General features: G+C 46.5%; 1 non-coding gene across 1 annotated transcript; it reads left to right on the top strand.

The window, feature by feature from the left end:
- The first annotated feature begins 17182 nt into the window (after nucleotides 1-17182).
- On the top strand, nucleotides 17183-17242 carry LOC115934446 (U7 small nuclear RNA). The gene has a single exon (XR_004070241.1). It is a non-coding gene; the product is annotated as a U7 small nuclear RNA (small nuclear RNA).
- Nucleotides 17243-18548: the final 1306 nt, after the last annotated feature.

The following is an 18548-nucleotide window of genomic DNA, read 5'->3' as shown; positions in this document are numbered from 1 at the left end:
CCTAGCAGCAGGCCAGCTTCAAGTATGTGTGACCTGTACCACCACACAGCATCCCACACTTAAAAAGCCCTTACATTTAATTTAACGTTCTTCTGTTACTATCTTGAAATTATTTTTTCTTTTTCTTTTTTTTTTTTTTTTTTTTTGAGATGGAGTCTCACTCCATCGCCCAGGCTGGAGTATGGTGCGATCTCAGCTCACTGCAACCTCTGCCTCCTGGGTTCAAGCGATTCTCCTGCCTCAGCCTCCTGAGTAGCTGGGACTACAGGTGCATGCCCCCACAACTGGCTAATTTTTTATTTTTAGTAGAGATGGGGTTTCACCATGTTGTCCAGGCTAGTCTCAAACTCCTGACCTGGGGTGATCCACCTGCCCCGGCCTCCCAAAGTACTGGGATTACAGGCATGAGCCACCTCGCCTGGCCTCAACCACCATGCCCGGCTGAAATTCTTTGTTTTTTTTGTTTTTTTTTTTTTTGGTTTTTTTTTTTTGAGATGGAGTTTTGCTCTTGTTGCCCAGGCTGGAGTGTAATGGTGCGATCTTGGCTCACCGCAACCTCCACCTCCTGGGTTCCAGCGATTCTCCTGCCTCAGCCTCCCGAGTAGCTGGGATTACAGGCATGCGCCACCACGCCCCGTTAATTTTTTTTTTTTCAGTAGAGACAGGATTTCTCCATGTTGGTCAGGCTGGTCTTGAACTCCTGACCTCAGGTGATCCACCCACCTTGGCCTCCCAAAGTGCTAGGATTACAGGCATGAGCCACTGCGCCTGGCCCGAAATTCTTAATAAGTTATTAACAATGAGCTCACATTTTCTATCAGCACTGAGCTCTGCAAACTGTAACCGGTCTTGCCTAGTGGTTATGGAAATCATAAGCGCTAGGGGCTCAGATCCTCCTGCTTCCTACTCCCCCTCTCATACTCTCATGCATATATTCACCAAGCAGTCATTATCTGCAGGCTGAGTGAATACTTCTAGTGTTTCTATCTACTGCTATTTTTCAGGGTTTATGTCATCACTTTTTTTTTTTTTTTTTTTTGGAGACAGGGTCTTGCTCTGTCACCCAGGCTGGAGTGCAGTGGTGTGATCTCGGCTCACTGCAGCCTCCACCCCTCGGGTTCAAGCAATTCTCCTGCCTCAGCCTCCAGAGTAGCTGGGACTACAGACGCGTGCCACCACGCCCAGGTAATGTTTGTATTTTTAGCAGAAACGGGGTTTCACCAAGTTGGCCAGAATGGTCTCGATCTCTTGACCTTGTAATCTGCCCACTTCAGCCTCCCAAAGTGCTAGGATTACAGGCGTGAGCCATGGCGCCCAGCCCTATGTTATCACTACTGAATGTAATAAAATACACATTTATTTGAAAGAGTTTCTTAATTTTATGTGACATTTTATCGCTGAGTATATTTTCTACCCAAGAAAGTCCTGGTTAAGTACCAGCCTGTCTCTAACACTTTTCTAACACTTGCTAAGTTCCCTTTGTAACTTAGAGGAGGCTACAGGCTGAGAACCTTCCCCAAGCAGAAATATCTGATTAGAATTGAACAGCTCCTGGTGGTACTTTTCACCTCCTGGGAGCCAGGAGCCCAGGCACACCTAAGCACTGTCACTTAGATGCTACTACCCAGGAGATGAAGAGGTGATGAGAAGCTCTCCCAGGGAGATCATGGTTGCAGTATCCCTGCTGGCCATCACCTGCAGGGCTCCTCTCCAAGGCTCCTTCTCAGCTCCTACCCATCTTCCCAACCTGCACCTTTGGGCACCCACTGATTGCCAGAGCCCCCACAGACTTCCAATAGATTCCATTTCCATTTGAGGAAGCATGAGTGGGTTGCTGCTGCTTGTCACATGGGAAAACTTTCTAAAAAGTGAAAAAAATCAAAACTGCTTTTGCTGCAGGTTCTCCTTCCTTTCACCTGTCGCCACTTGTCTAGTGAGAGGTGAAGCCAGCTGAGCTTCTGGGTCGGGTGGGGACTTGGAGAATTTTTGTGTCTAGCTAAAGGATTGTAAACGCACCAATCAGCACTCTGTAAAATTGCACCAATCAGCACTCTGTGTCTAACTGAAGGAATGTAAACGCACCAATCAGCGCTCTGTAAAATGGACCAATCAGCAGGATGTGGGTGGGGCCAAATAAGGGAATAAAAGCTGGCCACCCGAGCCAGCAGCTGCAACCCACTGGGGTCCCTTGCATGCTGTGGAAGCTTTGTTCTTTCACTCTTCACAATAAATCTTGCTGCTGCTCAGTCTTTGGGTCTGCACCACCTTTATGAGCTGTAACACTCACTGCGAGGGTCTGCAGCTTCATTCCTGAAGTCAGCGAGACCACGAACCCACCGGGAGGAACAAACAACTCCGGACACACCACCTTTAAAAGCTGTAACACTCACTGCGAAGGTCTGCGGCTTCACTCCTGAAGTCAGCGAGACCACGAACCCACCAGAAGGAAGAAACTCTGGACACATCTGAACATCTGAAGGAACAAATTCCGGACGCACCATCTTTAGGAGCTGTAACACTCACCATGAAGGTCCGCAGCTTCATTCTTGAAGTCAGCAAGACCAAGAACTCACCGGAAGGAATAAATTCCGGACACAGTAGGTAGGAGTGCATGGTGCTAGATAACACAGCTCCCTGCCTCCAGGGGGCTCAGCCAAGCTCTGCCCTAGCCCCTGGCCACATGGAGCAGGCATTTGACTCAACGTTTGGCATTTGACTCAACAGGTAGTTGTTGTTAGTTCCCCACCCTCTCTCTCTACCTGATCCACCTGGGAGTAACACCTAAAGGTTACTTTGGCCTCACCAGGTGCATAGTCTGTCCCGAACCCTTTGTGTGTGTGTGTGTGTATATATATATTTTTTTTTTGAGACAGAGTCTGGCTCTGTTGCCCAGGCTTGAGTGCAGTGGCGCTATCTTGACTCACTGCAACCTCCACCTCCCGGGTTCAAGCAGTTCTCCTGCCTCAGCCTCCCAAGTAGCTGGGATTACAGGCACCCGCCACCATGCCCGGCTAATTTTTTGTGTTTTTAGAAGAGACAGGGTTTCACCATGCTGGCCAGGCTGGTCTCGAATTCCTGACCTTGTTATCCACCCACCTCAGCCTCCTAAAGTGCTGGGATTACAGGCGTGAGCCACCGTGCCTGGCTCAGAGCCAAGCTCTTTTACCACTAAACACTACTGCCTTCCCCTGGACCATCTAGCTAGCTGTGGTCCACTGTGACCTCAGATTTCTTTCTAGATCTAATGCATTCATACCAATTCTGTGCCTGCATCCTACATGCATAAACATGCCATCTTATAATAGTGCCTACTGAATGGCATTATTTTTCACTAAGAGTCGCTCCAACTGCCCACCCCAATCTGTGAAGAAGGCTGGTGGTAACAGTTCAGAGTGGGGGCAAAGGTGGAAGTTCAGGGCTGGAAGACTGGGTGTGTAGAAGCTAAAAGAGATGAACAATATGGCTTCTGTGAGAAGTACATACAGTGGATGGATCAACATTTCCTGCCTTCTCCTAGGGTGGGTCTTTCTCCACAGCAGAGGCTGGAAAGTTAAGAACCACAATTCCCAGGCTCCAGGATTCCACATGCTGATGAGATTCCATCAACCAGCAGGAAGCAACGAGGATAAGACCACCCTTCTGCTGCTTCCACTGTTTCTTGTGGCAAGGGCCATTCCTGTGGAGTCTGGCTTTCCCACGGTGGCTTCCCAAGCCAGCCAGTAACATAAGAGTCAGTAATTTCCTTGCTGCCTGACCTTCCACTTCTTTTTTTTCTTTTTCTTTTTTCTTTTCTTTCTTTTTTTTTTTTTTTTTTTTGTGGTGGGGGCGGGATGGAGTCTCGCTCAGCCACCCAGGTTGGAGTGCAGTGGCGCAAGCTCGGCTCACTGCAACCTCCGCCATCACCCCGCCCCCCCACCCCACCCATTCAAACGATTCTCCTGCCTCAGCCTCCCAAGTAGCTGGGATTACTGGCTCACACTACCACACCCAGATAATTTTTGTATTTTTAGTGGAGACGGGATTTCACCATGTTGGCCTGGTTGGTCTCCATCTCTTGACCTCGTGATCCACCCGCCTCGGCTTGGGTGGGATTACAGGCGTGAGCCGTGAGCCACTGTGCCTGGTCTTCTTTTTTTTCTTTTCGATTCTTATTTTTTTTTTTTTTTTTTTTTTTTGAGACGGAGTCTCGCTCTGTCCCCCAGGCTGGAGTGCAGTGGCACTCTCTCGGCTCACTGCAACCTCCACCACCTGGGTTCAAGCAATTCTCGTGCCGCAGCCTCCCAAGTACTTGGGACTATAGGTGTGTGCCACCACGCCTGGCTACTTTTTTTGTATTTTCGGTAAAGACAGGGTTTCACCATGTTGGCCAGGCTGGTCTCTAATGCCTGACCTCAGGTGATCTGCCCACCTTGGCCTCCCAAAGTGATGGAATTATAGCCGTGAGCCACCGTGTCTGGCATATCCTCCCCCTTCTAAAGCTCAGAGTGGTACTTTCAGCCTCCTGATTGATTCTGTAATCAATATTAATTCTCCTTCAGCCTAAACTAGCTAGCCAGCCAGAGTCGATTATGTCTGTCACTGACTCCTGACCAGTACAGCATTGAGATGAAAACTTGACCATGACTGGGGCGGGGAGGAGATTTCATTGCCAAATGCTTTGTTCAAACAAAAAGCATAGAGAATAGCATGACAAACATCTTTGTATCCACCACCAAGTTTCAAAAATAAAACAGGCTGGGCGAGGTGGCTCACACCTGTAATCCCAGCAATTTGGGAGGCCGAAGTGGGCGAAATCACTTGAAGTCAGGAGTTCGAGACAGCCTGGCCAACATGGCAAAGCCCCCAACTCTACTAAAAATACAAAAATTAGGCTGGCATGGTGGCACCACCTGTAATCCCAGCTACTTGAAAGGCTGAGGCACGAGAATCGTTTGAACCTGGGAGGCGGAGCTTGCAGTGAGCCGAGACTGGGCCACTGCACTCCAGCCTGCATTACAGAGTGAGACTCCATCTCAAAAACAAATAAATAAATAACAAAAAATGACCAGGCACAATGGCTCATGCCTGTAACCCCAGCACTTTGGGAGGCCGAGGCAGGCTAATAACCTAAGGTCAGGAGTTCAAGACCATCCTGGGCAATGTGGTGAAATACTGTCTGTACTAAAAATACAAAAATTAGTCAGACATGGTGGTGGGTGCCTGTAATCCCAGCTACTGGGTAGGCTGAGGCAGGAGAATCGCTTGAACCCGGGAGGTGGAAGTTGCAGTGAGCCGCGATCTCACCACTGCACTCCAGTCTGGGTGATAGAGCCAGACTCCATCTCAAAAACAAGAAAAAAAAAAAAAAGAAGGAAATAAAATTGATGGCTCTGTTTCCTCTTTACCACTTAAAACCCCTACCTCTTATTTCAAAGACCTATCATCTTGAAGTGCCTCTGTATGTGTTTACATTTTTACCTCTTATGTAGCCCATATATCCCTGACTTTGTGTGCCTCCTACAACTTCCTTTTTTTCCTCAACATTATGTTTTAGAGATTTACCAATACTGATATATGGTCATCCCAGTTTATTCTTTTTTTTTTTTTTTTTTTTTTTTTTTGAGAGACAGAATCTTGCTCTGTCACACAGCTGGCATGCAGTGCAGTGGTATGATCATAGCTCACTGCAGCCTCAACCTCCTTGGGCTCAAGCGATTCTCCTGCATCAGTCTCCTGAGTAGCTGGGAGCACAGGCATGTGACACCACGCCTGGCTTATTTTTTTATTTATTATAAAACCAGGGTCCTAGCCAGGCACAGAGGCTCACGCCTATAATCTCAGCACTTTGGGAGGCTGGGGCGGTTGGATCGCCTGAGGTCAGGAGTTCGAGACCAGCCTGGCCAACATAGTGAAACCCCGTATCTACTAAAAATACAAAAAATTAGCTAGGCGTGGTGGTGAGCACCTGTAATCCCAGCTACTAGGGAGGCTGAGGCAGGAGAATTGCTTGAACCCGAGAGGCGGAGGTTGCAGTGATCCAAGATCACACCATTGCACTCCAGCCTGGGCAACAAGAGTGAAACTCCGTCTCAAAAAAAAAAAAAAAAAACCCCAAAAAACAGGGTCTTACTATGATGCCCAGGCTGGTCTTGAACTCCTAGGCTCAGGAGAAGCCTCAGCTTCCCAGAGTGCTAGGATTATAGGCGTGAGCTACCAAACCCAGCCCTCAGTTTATCACCCAGGCTGGAAAGCAGTGACTCAATTATGACTGAATTGCAGCACCTTCCTGGGCTCAAGCCCACCTCCCGAATAACTGGAACTACAGCCATGGCTGGCTAATTTTTTTTTTTTTTTTTGTAGAGGTAGAGTTCTGCCATTTTGCCCAGGTTAGTCTCAAACTCCTGGGCTCAAAGGATCTTCCTGCCTTGGCCTCCCAAAGTGCTGAGATTATAGGTGTGAGCCAGCATGCTCAGCCAGTTTATTATTTTAAACAGTTGGATGGTATTCCATGCATGAACATATTATCTGCATGGTTATATCATAGTTTATTCTGCTATTAATGAAGGACGTAGTTTAACTTTCTGAACTCTAACTGGGGATGGCATTTCAAATGTCTTCAGGACAGACAGATAAGAGAAATACATGAAATGCTTTGCAGAGTAACAATAATGGCCGGTGCCAATGGTGACCAAGGCATTCACTTTTCTGTCTTAAAACTGCACTGGCTGGGCACGCCTCATCCCTGGAGCATCAGTGTCCACTGTGGTGTCCCCAGTCTCTACGCTTACGGTTGAGGCTTCTTAAGACAAAGACCCATGACAAACGGTACCAGATCACTTTCAGGAAATGAAAATAAAGTGGGTGACTGGCTTCCCATCCCAACAGCTTGCACCTGAGTTCTGGGAAGATGGTGATGATTTCACTGACCAATCATGGAGCCGTTCTAACACCTTTGCCAGGAATTCTGGATGAAACCGGCAGCTCAGTGCAAACAATTCAGGAGTTTCTCAATAACCAGGGCTGGAGATTAGTTACTTTGTCACTCAAAGCTACTGAATCATGGAAATGGAGATGCATTTGCTATGGTTCAGTTCCAGTCGGCAGAACTTCCTTGGACACTGTGGGAAGAAGGATAAAAGAATGGCTTTGCAGACAAACATGCATAAATCCCAGTTCTGCCTCTTTCTTTGTTTTGTTTTTTGGATTCTTTTCTTTTCTTTTTTTTTTTTTTTGAGACGGAGTGTTGTTGTGTTGCCCGTGCTGGAGTGCAGTGGTGCGATCTCAGCTCACTGCAACCTCCACCTCCTGGGTTCAAGCAATTCTCCTGCCTCACCTTCCCGAACAGCTGGGATTACAGGCATGCACCACCACACCCGGCTAATATTTGTATTTTTAGGAGAGACGGGGTTTCATAGTGTTGGCCAGGCTGGTCTGGAACTCCTGAACTCAGGTGATCCACCCACCTCAGCCTCCCAGTGTATTGGGATTACAGGCGTGAGCCACTGCACCCGGCCCAGTTCTGCCTCTTTCTAAGTGAATGACCTGGTACCAACAGTTTCCTCTCTCTGAGCTTTGGTTCCCTTATATCTAAATGGGAAATTAAAATAATAACTGGGCCGGGTACGCTGGCTCATGCATGTAATCTCAGCACTTTGGGAGGCCAAGGTGGGTGGATCACCTGAGTTCAGGAGTTCCAGACCAGCCTGACCAACATGGTAAAACTCTGTCTCTACTAAAAATAAAAATTAAAAAAAATTAGCCAGGCGTGGTGGTGGGTGTTTATAATCCCAGTCACTTGGGAGGCTGAGACAGGAGAATCACTTGAACCTGGGAGGCAGAGGTTGCAGTGAACCAAGATCATGCCATTGCACTCCATCCTGGGCAACAAGAGCGAAACTCCATCTCAAAAAATAAATAAATAAATAAATAAAATAATAAAATAATAACTGGACATGGCTGGTTTGATTTCCTTTTCTTTGGGTAACAGCATCCGGATTTGCTTCTGGGGAAACACCCCTCTGCCACTCGTAGTCCATACATTTTGGATGGTGGCACCACTGCCCTTAACTTCAGAGGTAATATAGGACGCTGACCGCCAGCAAGACTTACCACATCCCTGGCCAAATCACTGGTTCACAGGCAGGCATTTCATGCAGTTAGAGCCAGTGCAATACAATGAAACTTTTATTGGAACATCAAGTGCTTTTCCTTGATGTACTTGAACTTGGGGAGGATGTGAGCCTACAGTTGCAGGAGTCACTAAAAGTGATTTTGTTCCTTTCTTGGAGACAGGGTCTCGCTCTGTCACCCAGGCTGGAGTGTGGTGCTGTGGTGTGTTCACAGCTCACCACAGGCTCCACTGCTCGACCTCCCTGGCTCAAGTGATCCTCCCACCTCTGCCTCCCAAGTAGCTGGACTACAGGCAAGCCACCATGCCCAGCCAATTTTTTTTTTTTTTTTTTTTTTTGAGATAGTCTCACTCTGTCACCCAGGCTGGAGTGCAGCGGCACAATCTCTGCTCACTGCAACCTCCGCCTCCCAGGTTCAAGCGATCCTCCCACCTCAGTCTCCCAAGTAGCTGGGATTACAGGCATGCACCACCATGCCCAGATAATTCTTTGTATTTTTAGTAGAGATGGGGTTTCACAATATTGGCCTGGCTGGACTCAAACTCCTGACCTCAAGTGATCTTCCAGCCTTGGCCTCCCAAAGTGCTGGGATTATAGGTATAAGCCACTACCCCAGGTCTTGGAGCCACCACAGTTTTGACCAAGAATGAAGGCAATACGGAAGACAACATTGCTGAGAGGGGGACAGAAACCAGGACCTAGTGTCATCATTTGAGTTTGCTGGAGCACAGAAACCAGTATATGGCACTTTGACATGGTAAACTGAAGAAGCCTCAAGGCCTCCCTGACCGTCCCCCTCCCCAGCCATCCCTCCCAAAGCACAGGATAACATTGAAGTTCCTTTATCTGACTGAAATCTAGACCTGCCAGAAAAACTACTGTGTTTTCTTTCCCCTCCCTGTTAGACCAAGAATGTAACCACACCTGAACAGACCTTTTCCCAAGATAATCTCCAAGTTTTTTTTCTTTTTTCTTTTTGAGACTCAGTCTCACTCTGACCCCTAGACTGGAGTGCAATGGTGCGATCTCAGCTGACTGCAACCTCCGCCTTCCAGGTTCAAGCAATTCTTGCTGCCTCAGCCTCCCCAGTAGCTGGGATTATGGGCGTGTGCCACCACGTCTGGCTAATTTTTGTATTTTTAGTAGAGACAGGGTTTTGCCGTGTTGGCCAGGCTGGTCTCAAACTCCTGACCTCAAGTGATCCACCCGCCTCAGCCTCCTAAAGTGCTGGGATTACAGGTGTGAGCCACCGTGCCTGGCTTGTCCAAGTTCTCTGTTCCCTGACCCACTCGTTCTTCCTAGTAATCCCCTCAATAGATTTCCTCTTTTCCCATCCTCCATAGGCTATTTTACCAGGATGGTATATAAACTTCTGAACCACTGTGTGGTTGGGTAATCACTCTGCGATTCTCCCCAAATACATATTAAGATTTGTGGCTGGGAGCCGTGGCTCCCGCCTGTAATCCCAACACTTTGGGAGGCTGAGGCGGGCAGATCACTTGAGGCTAGGAGCTCGAGCCCAGCCTTGCCAACATGGTGAAACCTCATCTCTACTAAAAATACAAAAATTAGCCAGGTGCGGTGGCATGCGCCTGTAATCTCAGCTAATTGGGGGCTAAGGCAGAAGAATCACTTGAACCCAGGAGGCAGAAGTTGCAGTGAGCCAAGATCGCACCACTGCACTCCAGCCTAGGTGACAGACTGGAAACTCTGGCTCAAAAAAAAAAATTAATTAATTTAAAAAAAAGATTTGTATCCCTTTTCTCCAATTAATCTGTCTTTTGTGAGTTCATTTTTTTTTCTGCAAATCTTCAAAGGGTGAAGAGGAAATTTCCTTTGGTCCCTACAAGTTCCTGCTCAAGTTATTTTCTTTTTGTTTTTTATTTTTTATTTTATTTTTTTTTTTTTTGAGATGGAGTCTCGCTCTGTCGCCCAGGCTAGAGTGCAGTCGTGCGATCTTGGCTCACTGCAAGCTCCGCCTCCCAGGTTCACGCCATTGTCCTGCCTCAGCCTCCCGAGCAGCTGGGACCACAGGCGCCCGCCACCACGCCCGGCTAATTTCTTGTATTTTTAGTAGAGACGGAGTTTCACTGTGTTAGCCAGGATGGTCTTGATCTGACCTCATGATCTGCCTGCTTCGGCCTCCCGAAGTGCTGGGATTACAGGCATGAGCCACTGCGCCCGGCCCTGTGCTCAAGTTATACTGAAGGCTCAGATCAACTGTGGGACTTTTTAGCTCCTCATTAGTGTATTTATTTGTTTTGCTTAAGCCAGGTTGAGTTAGGTTGTCTGTCACTTGCAGGACAGTAAGTCTTGACCAACAGTCGGCCTTAGTGTGCAGCTGTGAGGATTAATTGAGATGACATGAATTATTCCTACTATGAGCAAGATTCCTTCCCTTGTTCAGATCCAGAACTATTTTCATCTAACTCCTTTTTAATTTCATGTAATCCTAAAATCATTCTGAATTTCTAAAAACATCTGGAAACGATGACATATCAGAAACATGAAAAAATTAGAGATGCTTAGCTTAAAAAAGATTGTTTGGCAATGTCATCACTTTCTTGAAATAGTGAAGAGCCTGTCATATGGACAAGAATCAGAGTTGGAGAGCAGAATTGGGCAACCAGGTGGAAGTCAGCAGAAGATGCTTTGCTTCAATGTGACGAAGAACTTTTTTTTTTGAGATGGAGTCTCACTGTTGTCACCCAGGCAGGAGTGCAATGGTGTGATCTCGGCTCACTGCAACCTCTGCCTCCTGGGTTCAAGTGATTCTCCTGCCTCAGCCTCCCAAGTAGCTGGGATTACAGGCTTGTGCCACCACGCCTGGCTAATTTTTGTATTTTTAGTAGAGACGGGGTTTCACCATGTTGTCCAGGCTGGTCTCAAACACTCCTGACCTCAGGTGATCCACCCACCTCAGCCTTCCAAAGTGTTGAGATTACAGGCGTGAGCCACCGCACCCAGCCTGGAAGAACTTTTTGGTCAGGAAGCTCTGGACTGCTCCTCTGGGGCAGTGGATTTCCCATCGCAGGAGACCTTCAGGTGGAGAATGGACAATCACTTACTGTGATTTGTAGAGGGGATTTCAATTTCAAGGAGAGAGTTACAGGGATGGCATCCAAAGCCCTCTCAATTTTAGAATGCTATGATTCGAAATAAAGTGCCAAATATGAGGCCAGGCACAGGGGCTCACATCCATAATCCCAGCACTTTGGGAGGCTGAGGCGGGTGGACTGCTTGAGGCCAGGAGTTCAAGACCAGTCTGGGCAACATGGTGAAACCCCATCTCTACTAAAAATATGAAAATTAGCCAGGCATTGCGGCGCTCACTTGTAATCTCAGCTACCTGGGAGGCTGAGGCATGAGAATCACTTGAACCCAGGAGGCAGACGTTGCAGTGAGCCAAGATCATGCCATTGCGCTCCAGCGTGGGTGACAGAGTGAGACTCTGTCAAAAAAAAAACAAAAAACAAACAAAAAAAAACTAAATACAATGACTACTTATGTTCCTAATATCTCCAATGTTTTTCTTCATGAAAAAGGTTTTCAGCCAGGTGTGGTGGCTCACACCTCCAACTTTTGGGAGGCTGAGGTAGAGGGATCACTTGAGCCTGGGAGTTCTGAGGCTGGGAGTTCAAGACCAGCCTGGGCAACATAGTGAGATCCCTATCTCTGAAAAAAAGTGAAAAATTAGCTGTGCATGGTGGCATGTTTTTGGACTCCCAGCTACTCGGGAGGCTGAGGCAGGAAGACAGCTTGAACCCAGGTGGTTGAGGTTGCAGTGAGCTGTCATTTTGTACCACTGCACTCTAGCCTGAGGGACAGAGCTAGATCCTGTCTGAAAAGTAAAATTTAATTTAATTTACGAAAAAATTAAACCGTAATTCCAGCACTTTGGGAGGCCGAGGCAGGAGGCTCCCTTGAGGCCAGGATATTGAGACCAGCCTGGGCAACATCGCAAGATCCCATCTCTACAAATAAAAAATAAAAACCAGTAGTGGTGGCCTGCACCTGTAGTCACAGCCATGAGGGAGGCTGAGGTGGGAGGATCAGTTGAGCCCAGGAGTTCAAGACTGCAGTGAGCTGTGAGGAAAGCACTGCACTCCACCCTGGACAACAGAGTAAGACCCCATTTCTAAAATAATAATAAATAAGGCCAGGCGCAGTGGCTCATGCCTGTAATCCCAGCACTTTGGGAGGCCGAGGTGGGTGGATCACGAGGTCAGGAGTTCAAGAACAGCCTGGCCAAGATGGTGAAACCCTGTCTCCACTAAAAATACAAAAATTAGCCGGGCGTGGTGATGGGCACCTGTAATCCCAGCCACTCGGGAGGCTGAGGCAGAGAATCACTTGAACCTGGGAGGTGGAGGTTGCAGTGAGCCTAGATCATGCCATTGCCCTCCAGCCTTCGTGACAGAGTGAGACTCCATCTCCAATGTAAATAAACTAATTAATTAATTAATTAAAATAAATAAACTTTTAGGCATATAGATGAAATAGTCAAATGTCTATTCATACTTTTCTTTCTTTTTTTTTTTTGAGACGGAGTCTCATTCTATTGCCTAGGCTGGAGGGCAGTGGCGCAATCTCGGCTCACAACAACCTCCACCTCCACCTTCAAGTGATTCCCCTGCCTCAGCCTCCTGAGTAGCTGGGATTACAGGCACCCACCACCGCGCCTGGCTAATTTTTGTATTTTTAGTAGAGACAGGGTTTCACCATGTTGGCCAGGCTGGTCTCAAACTCCTGACCTCAAATGATCCGCCTTCCTCAGCCTCCCAAAGTGCTGGAATTATAGGCGTGAGCCACCGCACCTGGCCCATACTTTTATTATATCAGTTATACAAATCTTTACATTTACTTATTACATAAAATTATGAATAGGAATTTATAATTCTAAATTCTAAATAGGAATTTAGAAAATTTGCTTTTTCCAATTCTCTTTTTTTTGGAGTCAGGATTTCACTCCGGTTGCCCAGGCAGGAGTGCGGTGGCATGATCTCAGCTCCTGGGCACAAGCAACCTCTGTCTCTTGGGCACAAGCAATTCTCTTGCCTCAGCCTCCCAAGTAGCTGGGACTACAGGTGCATGCCACTGCATGTGGCTAAATTTGTATTTTTTGTAGAGACAGGGTTTCATCGTCTTCCCCAGGCTGATCTCAAACCCTGGAGCTCAAGTGATTCGCCCATCTTCGTCTCCCAAAGTGCTGGGATTACAGGCATGAACCACCAAGCCTGACCCTCAATTCTCTCATTTAATGAAATAACATTATTCAAGCCTTTCACATGCACTTAGACATTATTTTTTTTTTTGAGTGACTTTCGAACCATATGATGTTGGAATTCTCCAATTATGTTTAACTTTTAGAGCTGTGCCCTTATAACTATTAAAAAAAGTACTCTCGGATAGACATTCCAGCATAAAAAAATACCCTTTTTGAGGGAGTCTAAAACTTTCTAGCCTGTAACCTCTCTAGTTCCATTGTAAGTGATTTTTGATCAAGTGAGTTTTCTTGAAAACTGAACTACTTACTGCAATATGGCAGAACAAGCCATACTTAGTAGCTGGTAGAATGTCTTCTAAATAAGGCAAAATACCAAACTGCAAATATAGTCTGATCCAAAATACGATGAAAATTTAGATAACTAGATGCAAAAAAAGATGGAAAAAAAACAGAAGTTAAACAGTCATCACTAAATTGCGGTTACCATGCATGTCACTGTTTTATTTTTCATACTTTTTTGTATTTCCAAGTTTTCTAGAATCAGCATGAGTAACTTTTATAATCAGAAAAAAAGAAACAAGTTACAAAAATAAATGCGTGAGTGGTAGTTATAGAATCTAGACCACTATTCCAGCTTCTGAGAAGTTTACAATTTGCAGTTAGACCGAGGGTCACAAACTCAACCACTTCCATGTAACGTAAGTGACAGAAGTGGGCCAACTATGATATGATATAATATAATATAATATAATATAATATAATATAATATAATAATATATATAGTAAGTACAATGGGTACTGTGGCAAATTGAGGAAATTTGTCTAAACAGGGCAGCCAATTATTGCCATGTGAAAATGTGAGGCCAGTGTTATCAAATACTCTGATATTGGACATTTAGGTAAAATTCACTCTCCTTTTTTTTTTGTGATGGAGTCTCGCTCTGTCACCCAGGCTGGAGCGCAATGGTGAGATCTCAGCATGCTGCAACCTCCACCTTCAAGGTTGAAGCGATTCTTCTGCCTCAGCCTCCCAAGTAGCTGAGACTACAGGCCCTCACCACCACACCCGGCTAATTTTTGTATTTTTTAGTAGAGACAGCGTTTCACCATGTTGGTCCTGCTGGTCTCGAACTCCTGACCTCAGGTGATCCACCCACCTCAACCTCTCAAAGTGCTGGGATTACAGGCATGAGCCACTGCACCTGGCCGAGAATCTGCACTTCTAAGGAGTTTTTAGGTGATGCCAACACCATGGGCCATGGGTCACACCTTGAATCACCAGGGTTTAGAACAGCGATTCGTAGCTCCAGCTGTCCCCTAAGGTCACATAAGAGGCCACATCTAACCCTACTCCAGGTTGATTGAATCAGAGTCTGAGGTATTCCTGAGCACAAGCATTTCTACAAATCTCCCTGTGGCCTCACCCACTGCCCCGCATCTTTTTTTTTTTTTTTAACAGTGAGGTCAAACAAAATCTATGTTCCAGTTTGCCATTGTCAGTGACCTTTAAGTTAAAGTTTCTGGTCACTCTGACTTGATACTCAAACTTCTGGCTTTTACTCCCAGACTATAGATTTTAATTGCCCTGCCCAGCCAGGCATGGTGGCTCATGTCTGTAATCCCAGCACTTTAGAAGGCTGAGGCCAGAAGATCACTTGAAGCCAGGAGTCACAGACCAGCTTGGGCAACATAGTGAGACCACACTTCTACAAAAAACTTAAAAACGTATTATAATTGCCCTGTTCCCCTTCTTCTCCAGCCTCTCTATTAGCTTGTTTCAACATTAGTACCTAGGTCAGTATTTCCTGAAGTATATTCCAGGGAACACAAGTCCCATGAGATGCTCTGTTGAAAACAAAGGTAGGCAGAGGGTTCCATGGTTCGATGTGTTTGAGAAACACTGCTTTTTATATTTCCCATCCAGAGATTCCCAGTGTCCACTGGTGCTTTAAAATGTCTGAGAAGTCCTGCAGTTTACTAAGCAAGTAAACTTTGCGTAGTCTACTATTTTTTTTATTATACTTTAAGTTTTAGGGTACATGTGCACAACGGGCAGGTTTGTTACATATGTATACATGTGCCATGTTGGTGTGCTGCACCCATTAACTCGTCATTTACATTAGGTATATCTCCTAATGCCATCCCTCCCCCATCCCCTGACCCCACAACAGACCCCAGGGTGTGATGTTCCCCTTTATTTTCTAAGCTCACGTGGCCACAGAACCCTTTGGGGGCATAACTTCTCATATATATATATTTTTTTGAGATGGAGTCTGGCTCTGTCGCCCAGGCTGGAGTGCAGTGGTGCAATCTCAGCTCGCTGCAACCTCCGTCTCCCGAGTTCTCCTGGGAGGCGATTCTCCTGCCTCAGCCTCCCAAGTAGCTGGGCTTATAGGCGTGCACCACCATGCCTGGCTGATTTTTGTATTTTTAGTAGAAATGGGTTTTCTCCATTTTGGCCAGGCTGGTCTTGAACTCCTAACCTCAAGTGATCCACCTTCCTTGGCCTCCCAAAGTGCTGGGATTGCAGGTATGAGCCACCACACCTGGCACATTTTTTTTTTTAAGATAGGGTCTTGCTCTGTTGCCCAGGCTGGAGTGCAGTGGTGTGATGACAGCTCACTCTAGCCTCAAACTCTTAGGCTCAAGTGATCCTCCTGCCTCAGCTTCCTGAATAGCTAGGACTACAAATGCACATCACCATGCCCTGATAATTTTTTTATTTTTAATTATTTGTTGTAGAGACAGGGTCTTGCTCTGATGCCCGGGCTGGGTGTCAAACTCCTGGCCTCAAGTGATCCTCCCAACTCGGCCTTCCAAGGCATTGATATTCTAGGCATGAGCCACCACTCCTGGCCAGCATAGCTTCTATTAAATTGTTACTGCTGGCAGGGCACGGTGGCTCAGGTCTGTAATCCTAAGCACTTTGGGAGGCTAAGGCAGACGGATCGCTTGAGCTGAGGAGTTTGAGACCAGCCTGGGCAACATGGTGAAACCCCATCTCTACAAAAAAATACAAAACATTAGCCAGGTGTGGTGGCACGCGCTTGTAGTTTCAGCTGCTTGGGGGTCTGAAGTGGGAGGACTGCTTGAGCCCAGGAGTTTGAGTCTGCAGTGAGCTGAGATTGTGCCACTGCATTCCAGCTTCAGTGACAAAGAGACCCTGTCTCAAAAAAACAAAAAAGGATGGGCATGGTGGCTCACACCTGTAATCCCAGCACTTTTCAGAGGCTGAGGTGGGTGGATTACATGAGGTCAGGAGTTTGAAACCAGTCTGGTCAATGTGGTGAAACCCTGTCTCTACTAAAAATACAAAAATTAGCTGGATGTGGTGGCACACACCTGTAGTTCCATCTACTTGGGAGGCTGAGGCAGGAGAATCACTTCAACCTGGATGGTGGAGGTTGCAGTGAGCCAAGATTGCGCCACTGCACTCCAGCCTGGGCGACAGAGTGAGACTCCATCTCAAAACAACAACAACAACCACCAAAAAAAAAAAAAAAAACAGGCTGACAGGCCAGGTGTGGTGGCTGACGCCTGTAATCCCAGCACTTTGGGAGGCCGAGGCAGGCGGATCACCTGAGGTCAGGAGTTGGAGACCAGCCTGGCCAACATGGTGAAACCCTGTCTTTACTAAAAATACAAAAATTAGCTGGGTGTGGTGGCACTAGCCTGTAGTCCCAGCTACTCAGGAGGCCAGGAGGCTGAGGCAGGAGATTTGCTTGAACCCTGGAGGCAGAGGTTACAGTGAGCCGAGATCACACCACTGCACTCCAGCCTGGGTGACAGAGACAGACTCCATCTCAAAAAAAAAAAAAAAAAAAAGAAACAAACAAACAAACGGTGTTATAGCTAGCTCTTTTGGAATTTATCCAGCAGGCTTTCTGGCATTTGCCAGAAAGCCCTGCCCCCCAAAAGTCAATAAAAAAACAAAAACATGTTACTGCTACAGAAATTATAGACCATGGAACACAATTTGAGGAGCACAGATTTAGGTTACTTAAAGTTTTCTTTTTTTTTTTTTGAGACAGGGTCTTGCTGTGTTACCCAGCCTCACTACACCCTTTACCTCCTGGGCTCCAGAAATCCTCCCATCTCAGCCTCTGAAGAAGCTGGGATTATAGACATGCACTACAATGCCAGGTTAATTTTTAAATTTTTTGTAGAGACAGAGTCTCATATGTTGCCCAGATTAGTGTTGAACTCTGGGTTCAAGCAATCCTCCTGCCTCAGCCTCCCAAAGTGTTGGGATTACAGCTGTGAGCCACTGCACCTGGCCCATTTAGAGTTCTTGGTGGAAAAAATAATCTAAGCTACATGGATGTTAAGTCTATTTTCCTGAATGAGGAGATTCATGGGATGTCGCAAAGGAATGAGCAGAGATTGAGAATAAAATGCTGAAAATGTGCGTGTGTGTGCGTATGTGTGTGTGTGTGCGTGTTTTGAGATGGAGCCTCACTCAGTCACCCAGGCTGGATTGAGTGCAGTGAATGAGCCCAATCTCAGCTCGCTGCACCCTCTGCCTCCTGGGTTCAACCAATTCTCCTGCCTCAGCCTCCCTAGTAGCTGGGATTACAGGTGCCCACCACCATGCCCAGGTAATTTTTGTATTTTTGTAGAGACAGGATTTCACCATTGTTGCGGGAAGTCAGGGACCCTGAACGGAGGGACCGGCTGGAGCCTCAGCAGAGGAAACATAAATTGTGAAGATTTCATGGACATTTATCACTTACCTAATAATACTCTTATAATTTCTTACTCTTGTCTTACTTTAATCTCTTAATCCTGTTATCTCCATAAGCTGAGGACGTACATCACCTCAGGACCCTGTGATGATTGCGTTAACTGAACAAATTGATTGTAAAACATGTATGTTTGAACAATATGAAATCAGTGCACCTTGAAAATGAACAGAATAACAGCGATTTTAGGGAACAAGGGAAGACAACCATAAGGTCTGACTGCCTGTGGGGTCGAGCAAAAAGAGCCATATTTTTCTTCTTGCAGAGAGCCTATAAATGGATGTGCAAGTAGGAGAGATATTGCTAAATTCTTTTCCTAGCAAAGAATATAATATTAAGACCCTAGGAAAAGAATTGCATTCCTGGGGGAAGGTCTATAAATGGCCGCTCTGGAAGTGTCTGTCCTATGTGGTTGAGATAAGGACTGGGATACACCCTGGTCTCCTGCAATACCCTCAGGCTTACTAGGAT

This window comes from Gorilla gorilla, chromosome 3 (assembly GCF_029281585.2).
Source record: "Gorilla gorilla gorilla isolate KB3781 chromosome 3, NHGRI_mGorGor1-v2.1_pri, whole genome shotgun sequence".
NCBI classification, from domain to species: Eukaryota; Metazoa; Chordata; class Mammalia; order Primates; family Hominidae; genus Gorilla; species Gorilla gorilla.
Note: the sequence above shows the minus strand (reverse complement) of the source record. Positions and strands in the feature narration are given on the sequence as shown.